This window comes from Octopus bimaculoides, chromosome 17, assembly GCF_001194135.2.
Source record: "Octopus bimaculoides isolate UCB-OBI-ISO-001 chromosome 17, ASM119413v2, whole genome shotgun sequence".
NCBI lineage: Eukaryota > Metazoa > Mollusca > Cephalopoda > Octopoda > Octopodidae > Octopus > Octopus bimaculoides.
In genome coordinates this window covers 55,588,205-55,597,175 of record NC_068997.1, presented here as the reverse complement: position 1 = coordinate 55,597,175, position 8,971 = coordinate 55,588,205, and the positions used below count along the sequence as shown (strand labels likewise).

At 33.2% G+C, this 8,971-nt stretch overlaps 1 protein-coding gene across 13 annotated transcripts in view; it reads left to right on the top strand.

The window, feature by feature from the left end:
• The window catches only part of LOC106878639 (thrombospondin type-1 domain-containing protein 7A), a 999,802-nt gene that overhangs the window by 21,385 nt on the left and 969,446 nt on the right, over positions 1-8,971 (top strand). For 3 of the 13 annotated variants that reach the window (XM_052974018.1, XM_052974006.1, XM_052974010.1), the window contains exon 1: positions 1,850-2,195. The exons of the other annotated variants lie outside the window; for them this stretch is intronic. The gene's annotated coding sequence lies outside the window, so the exon portion shown is untranslated. Of the gene's footprint in view, positions 1-1,849; positions 2,196-8,971 lie in introns of those variants that run through there. 13 annotated transcript variants of the gene reach the window in all.

The following is an 8,971-nucleotide window of genomic DNA, read 5'->3' as shown; positions in this document are numbered from 1 at the left end:
CCCCCACCCAACGCTTCTCTGTCCTCTGCCGGCGCCTGCGATAGAATTGGCGACAGCAACGTATTCCTTTGTTATTACCGTAAAAAAATATACAAAAGTGGCCAACATCGTAAAAGAGAAGTTAAATTCGCAATGAGCTGACTCGGCGAACCGGGTTCGTTTCTCAGCTGGATTTCTTTCACTTGGCTCATCTTCGAAAAGTAAATAAACGACATATTTACCATTTCTCATCCGCTTCTACAGAAATATTTTATTTCTTTTTTTTTTTTTTACAAATGTCAAAGCAATCCAACAACCTCTGCTTTGATTGGTACACTAACGATGCTCTCAGCGCTACGTCTATCTTACTAATAACCAACATTGGCGTCTGCTACTACTGCATCTGCAACAGAACAACCAGCGAGACACTGTGTGGTCGATATACATTGCTAGAAATGCCAACCAAATACCTTCAAATCAAACGATATCGCTTTCAAAACAAGGGAAAACTACACATGAGAGATTGTAATGCTAAATAAATAAACCTGCAGGATGGTCATAGCTAGAAGGCCTTTTGTCATAGGTCTGTTAGACGCTGGCTGACCTGGGGCTAAACGACGACAAAAATAATAAATTCTACTACGGAAGCTCACAGTGATCGGTCTGCTTGTTAGAAATAGCAGACGATTTCCCTCGAATCACACCCAACTGTCTTAGAAAAAGGAAAGAAAGGACATACTGGAGGATGTAGTCTAGTCTAAGATATACGGAAAGTTGGGGTGGCCACAGTTTGAATGTCTTTGATTCAAGCACTGCAGGACGAAGATTGACCTGCGGTTGAACTACTACTACTACTACTACTACTACTACTACTATTCTTTTTACAACTGATTTAAGCATCAAAACAAAGATGTGGCTTCTAAAGAACAACCTTTATATGTGTATGTGTGTGAGTGTATACACACACACGTACACACATGCATACAAATGTGTGCATACACATGACATGTATTTGCAGAGAGATAGATAGATATACAAAGTGATTTGATCATACACAGACATGAAACAAGAGATGCACATTTTTTTTAATAGAAATCTGTCTGTCTGTTTGTGTGTGTGTGTGTATATATATGCATACACGCTCACGTACACATATATATATGGTCAATTCAAAGAACAAACAATTAAAACACACACACGTATATATATATATATATATATATATATATATATATATATATATACATATATATATATATACATTTATGCGTTTAACTGTGTATGAAGGTTTTATTATAATTTTTACAGATAGTTCCTATTCCTTCCCAAAATTTCACTTTTTCCATTTTGGTTTAATTTCCAACAGAATTCTTCTAGTTTTTTTTTTCCCTTCAATATCAAATCATCCATCTACACACGTGCTTACGCTAGGATATACGCAAATGTAAAAAAAAGTACTCAATACATTGAACTGAGCTTCTAAATTTTTACTAAGTTCATGATTAGCTTATGTCAGGAGTTTCTTTGGTCAACCCATCTCTCCCAGGTGCAGGAAACTAACGAGGGACTGAGATAGAGAGAGAGAGATAGAGAGATAGAGAGAGAGAGATAGAGAGAGAGAGAGAATTACCAACTTGACACAAACACATATATACATATACGTACATATCTTCATATAAACATCACATGCTCCTACACAAGTGTCTCACAAGCATACACCATGGGAAATTGTTTAACCCTTTCACTTCATCGCTCCCACTGTGGTACTAATGCTATAGAGGCACATCTTCCAGATTGACGCAGTCACGTTTTACAGTTGTCCAGTCACCCCTTTTTTTTTTTACCCCTCATCAGAAACTTACTGCTCCATTAAAATAGTAGGATTGTTTCCAAACTGAGTGAAATGAACTGTCCTACAGTTGAGAGTTAGACATCAGCTGCCTCAAAGAAGAGAGAGAGAGAGAGAAAGAGAGACAACTGGAGTGAGAGAGAGAGTATATGTATGAGAAAGAGAGAGAGAGAGAGATAGAGAGAGCAGAATCGGCGTGTTGTAGTATCATATCGTACCTTGTGGACTAACCTGAATACGGGCAATACAGTATATATTATATACTTATTTAAAGTATATATACACACATATATATATGCATGTACAGACGTATATATATATGTAAGCCTCTAGGATAGTGTCAAATTGCACAAAGATTGAAATCTCGGTAGGTTGCAAGAACTTTGTATACATCTGTATGAGTTTGTGTGCATTCTGTAATTTTGCACGTGTCTGTGTGTGTGTGTGTGTATGCATGATATCAGTGCGGAAACTTTGTGTATAAGTCTATGTTTATGCAAGTGCACTCACACACAAACACATACATACATATATGAAAGTGTGTGTGTGTATATATGTATGTATATAAATATATGTGTTAATGCATATTTATCAGATCTTTTCATATTTTCTTTTTTCCAAAGCAGATACTGAAGACGGTTATATTTGTGTGTATATATGAATGCTTGCATGTATGTATATATGTTTACTTGTATGTATGTATACATGTATGTATGCATTTGTGTATGTACGTATGTTTGAACATATGATGTTGGTATGCCTGTATGTATGTATATATGTATACCGGTAGATAAGTATGTTTGTGTGTAAATATCTATGCATACATATGTACATGTGTATGCATTCATGTGTGCTTGCACTCACTCAGGCATATTCTTGTAAATTTCTGAATGTAACTGTATATAAAAAAATTGTGTATATATGTATACATATATATATATATATGTGTGTGTGTAAATGTAGTACTTGCTTTTTCTCCATTAATCTGTCGATAATAATGTATAGCAACCTATTGCATTATGTACACCGTACTATAAAGGTCTTGAATTGTAGGTGAATATATAAAGTCAGATACATATATAGTGGTGCATATAGGACAGGCACACACATTATATATATATATATTTAATGTGTTTGTATATATATATATATATATATATATATATATATATATATATATATGTGTGTGTGTGTGTGTGTGTGTGTGTGTGTGTGTGTGTGTGTGTATGTATATATAAATAAATATGTATGTATAAATATATATATTTATATATATATATATATATAATGTGTATGTATATATATGTGTGTATGTATATATATGTATGTATAAATATATATATATATATATATATATATATATATATATATATATATATATATATATGCACATACCTAAGTCTGTATATAACCTGCATATATTCTGTATGCCTAAAAATATTGATTTGTTATAAAGTAATCACATAACTTTTTTTTATATAATTTTCTGAAACAAGGAAATATAAAAAAAAAAACAGAAAAAAAAACCCATTCGATATGCCCCTCCCCTCCACTCCCACCAATTTATTCCACATTATTGATTATTTCTACTTCTTTGATTAATCAAAACATTCCATTTTATTGTGTAACTTATTTAGCATTTCTACTTCAATATTCTTTTTTGTCTTTTCCGATGAAGAATTTAAGAAATTAACTCATAATGATTATCTAATTAAAGAAAAAGGAAACCAAAAGATTAATAGAAATAGAATAAAGCAAGTTTTTCTTTCCTTGGTTACTGAGTCATTTTTCTTTAAAAAAAAAAAAAAGGCTATTTATTGTTTTATGTAATTATTACTTGCTGCTATTAATAACAAATTTCTTTCACCTTCAAAAGGTCTTTTTCTTAGAAAAATATTAATAGCAATAGTAAACACCACTACACCCATAATAGCACGGATTTTCATGCTGATGTTGTTATCATTGTCACATTTGTGGTGTGGCCGCTTAATTTTATGACTTTCTGCACAAAATACTATTACATGCAGGCACTACCATCACCACTTATTCATCATCGTTATCATCATCGTCATCACCATTATCCTCAGTATTATTGTTGTCGTCATCATCTTCGTTACGATCATTATCACTAGCATCATCATCATCATTGTGATTATTGTCATTATGAACATCGTTATCATCTTCATCGTCATTGTCATCATCTTTGTCATCGCTTTTCTTTTTTTGCATTGTCTAACTTTATTGTCCCATCCAGTACTTAATACAATACGTGATTGATCTAGTTTGTCGCTGTTAACCATTAACCTAACAATATCTTCAGGAAGATATTCACAAGAGAGGAAAAAAGAAGAAAATGCATCCACCCATCCACAACTTGGATGAGGTAAAGATTTGTTTTGTACATGTGTTCAATTGTGAAAGAGAATACAGCAGCTGTGTTTGTAGTAGTAGTAGTAGTAATAATAATAATAACAGTGAAGATATTCATACAAACATGCATGTACACATGTAGCTTGATATTAAAAATTAATGTTCGGTAGTGATGTAACTGCAGTGAAAACACACGGTGTTTGACTAAAGTGAAGAGAAATTAAAAGCTGGAGGTAACATACTGATAGTTTGAGATGGCAAAAGAGAAAGAATGTGACAATGAATGAATGAAGAAGAAGAAAGGAAGAGAGAGAATGAATGAATGTGATGAGATGTAAGAAAAAGAAGAAAAAATAAAAAGGGAGAAAAATGTGAAAGGATGGAGAGAATAAGAGAAGGGAGAGAGAGAGAATGGAAAGAAGGAATAAGAAATACTAAGAGGAGGAAGGGAGAAATGAATGGAAGAGAAGAAGACTTTGACTGGTTGCATGTGAGGAAATATGGAAAATTGTCTTGAGGAGAGTGTAGCTGTACAGTCATTTGTTTGGCTCCGTTACGTGAGGCTTGCCGATGAATAAATACTGCAAGCAAATGTCTCCTCACAGCAATTGATTTACTTTATACAACAATCTGTTCACTCTAAAGTCAATGATTCTAGCTAAAAATACAACGCTGACATGTGCATTGCATGTAGTTATGGGTGTGGGTGTGTGTGTGTGTGTTTATCTATCTATCTATCTATCTATCTATCTATCTATGTGTATGTATGTGTGTCTGTGTATATATATATATATATGTATATGGACATTGTGTGTGTGTGTGTGTTTGACGGTAAATATACTCTTACTAAAAGTGAAAGCATTTCTTATTTACAACTAAAAGTTGGGATGCTGGCAAAAGTGAAAGTAAAGATATACATATTCAGTATCTTTATCATCCTGTTCATTTAACATCTGCTTTTCCATGGCTCCATGAGTTGGACAAAATTAGTTGGACTAAATTTTCTCTAGCTGGATGCCCTTCCTGTTGCTAACCCTCACTTGTTTCCAAGCAATATTTCTCATGGCCAAACAGGCTTTTATAGATGACTAGAAACAAACTGCATCACTTGTAGAATGGTAATGCTCATTTACAACCATCATGTGATGCCAAGACAATGGTATACACACACACACACACACACAGCCTGGGACTATAGTCGAAGACACTTGACCAGGGTGCTATGCCACAAGACTGAACCCAAAACCACATGGTTGGAAAGCAAACCTCTTAACCACCCAGCCATGCCAGCACACACACACACACACAACGGAGGCCTTTTCTCTTCTAACCCCAGGTCAACCAGAGCATTATCAGTGGATTTGGTAGACAAAATCTGAAAGAAATTTGTTGTGTGTGTGTGTGCATGTGCTTGCCCCTCACTTTCTTGACATTGTGTGATAATTGTAAACAAACATCACCATCATACAGGCAGTGTTCCTTTGTTTCAAATATTCCTTGTAAGTGTCCTACAAAGGGAAATATTACATACTTGGAAACGGGTGAGGGCTGAGAGTAGGAAGGGCCTCCAACCATAGAAAATCTGGCATAGCAAATTCCATCTAGCCCAAGTAAACATGGAAAATTGCATGTTAAAACAATGATGATTCCAGTTTCTATCTCCTCGTCCATCCATCCATCCATCCAACCAACCAACCGTCTGTGCATATATCTTCCCATAGGTTATTAATCCATATCTGATCCTGGACATCAATGTTTGACCTTATGTAATGTACTGGACCATGTTCCATGAAGAGAAATAATTGATGCTGCCAGGCTGCAATAATGATGACACTTGTAACAATTCCTAAACATTGCTTTGATAATCTTTTAATTTATATCAGAATGTTTTAAAAGTGAGACAAGAGGTGGGGGTGGGGATGAAGTGGGTGGACTTAGAAAATGGAAGACAATGTAAAAGTGTGATGGTATTCTTGGAGCCAATAACTGCAATGGGTTTACTTCTCTGATAACCATTTCTACTTAAACCATTTATAGAGGTCAAGATTCATTGTTGTTTTATTGCTTTTCTTTGGAATGGATTCATGCTGTTTTATCAGTGGCATCATATTTACCCTGGATTCCAAAGTAATGTGCAAGATTGAATTTTTCTGCTTACTTTTCATTGCCAATTAAAAGTGAGAAGAAGCTTTTCAATAAAAGACATGCAGGCTTATCTTGAGATAAGATGATGTTTGTGGCAAACGAAATGATAAGCTGGTTTTATCAGTTCTTTGGATCAAAACCAAATAACTAGCTTACTATTTTAGCTGTGTTTGTTGTTTCATGCCAAAATCTTTCTTAGATGTCACAACAAAAACAGATCCAGGGAAGCCATCTGCAGGAATCTATAAAATGGTCTTCATAGTTTCTGTAGAAAGTTGAAAGATAAATATTTTGCCATTTCATGAAAATGTGAACAAAAACTACTGCAAAAGACACCCTGTTTGTGTTACTGGCTGTATATTTCTTTCATGGCTAGTTTGTAACACACACACACACATACACACTCTGTCGTATCAAGTGAGATAGCAGCATGAGGAAATGCTTACATGGATGGTTGTTTCACTGGGAGTTAGAATTGTTAACACATATAAAAGAAAAAACATAAGAAATAGTTTTTAAAATCTCCTCCCCCATAAATGAAGCAACATGTTGGGTGATGTAGGTTGAGGTAGTTTATGTCTGAAGAAAGATGGGACAGTCATGGCTGGTATACTTTCAATTGTAAGTTTATTTAGTCAGGGTTTATCTCTGATTAAACAACAATAAAAGTCTTTCTTGACACTGTACCATTGGTGTTCTCAACCATGGCTGAGCTGGGATTACACAACAACAATTCTTTAAATGCTACTCAAAATCTCATTTGTTATGCTCATATCTAATTATTATATTTTCATGTTAAGATAACAAGCTGGCTGAATTGCTAGCACTTCGTCCACCTTTATGTTCTGAGTTCATATTCTGCAGAGGTCAACTTTACTTTTCATTCTTTCAGGGTCGATAAATAAATACCAGTTGGACACTGGGGTCAATGTAATTGACTTAACCCCTGTACTAGTATTGTTGGCTTTGTGCCTAAATTTAGAAGCAATATTATGTTTTTACATTTATTTTAATAGCCTGTTTGTTATAACAAACATATTAAACTCATTTGTTACTTTTCTCATTAATTTTATTTCAAAAATAAATTTTTTATTGTTACAGTCATGTTTTAAGGTTAAAACTAGTGGATAAATTTGGTATTTCAATCTTTTGCTCAATTCTGAATTTTAATTTTTGCTGGTTTCTGCTTCTTAAAGAAATGTAGATATTATTAAAACAACAACTGTTATTTCATTGCAACAATTTGGTTGATTATAATTAGAAAATGTTGCCTTGAAATACATAAAGGTAAAAAATAATATATAGAAGAGGTTTTGTTAATACATGTGCTTGATAAAAATGATTTTGTTACTCTTGCTGTGCAGCTGTTCTTGGTCTAAAGAGAAATATAAATAAATTAGAACAAGTTTATTTCATCTTTGCTTTAAATATACCAATCTTAATAAATATAGAACTTTCAGTTTCAAAGAACTTTTGAAAGTAACATTATTCATAAAATTCTACACAGTTACTTTTCTACATCAAAACACTGTTTATGAAATATTGAAAGCAAAAACCATATTGTAAGTTATATGTAATTAATAAATTCCAAACAAGAAGTCATAGAAATATTTTAAAATCCACATCAGCTTTGCATCATTAAAGAAAAACTAAGATGAAGGAAATGATAGAAGTTAGTAAGCTACCTACTTTACTATATTTAACTTGTCAAATATACGAGCTCTCTTAATATTAATTTTCAGAGACTAATTACAGAAATTATTTTTTTGAAGGATTTTCAAAAGGAAAAAGAAATCTGATTCAGTTCGTTATGTATTTAATCAAAATTTATTTAGTAATAATATATGTTTTGATTAAAAACGATTTCATCATATGTGGTGTTTCAGAGTTCAAACCATACTGAACTTTGTCATTCATCCTCATGGAATTAATAGAGAGAAATCAGGTGCCAAGGTTTTCCTATTACAGAATGATCCCTAGGATAGAGCCTCTATAGGGTCACTCGACCTGCTAGAAATAGCAGCCAAGTATCCTCTGTGTATTACAGTGTGAACGTGGTAATTGGATAAACATTGTATGGATGTTGACTGGATACACAGACACAGGGTGTAGATGTTCAGTGGATATGATTACATTGTGAAATATTCAACTGATACATTAATGAATAATTTAAATTAGAAAATTATTTTTGCAAATTGTATCTTAAAAATACCAATATCTTGGACAATAATATCAAGAAATGGAACTTTAGAATGGCTGTTAATGTTGGTTAATTACAGAACATTTTTGATTTGACAAACTCCTGATCAAAGATTCTTCAGCAGTGATAATACCAAACCTTTGCTTTTTTTAATCTTTGGTGTATTTAGGACTAGATTATCCAGTACATTTTTATTTTTTAAGATGACAGGATATGAATGTAGAGGGATTTTGCTGCTATTTCATGTTGGGCGGGCCATCATATGGAGGCACCCTCATTTGCTTCATAAAAAACAGGTTATTTTATTGAGGAGATATTTGCTTTACAAGTAATCATATAGACTTTCTTAAAAGCTTATGCCAGACTAAACTGCAAAACAAAATTTGTAGCTGCTTTATACGTATGTATATATATATATATATATATAT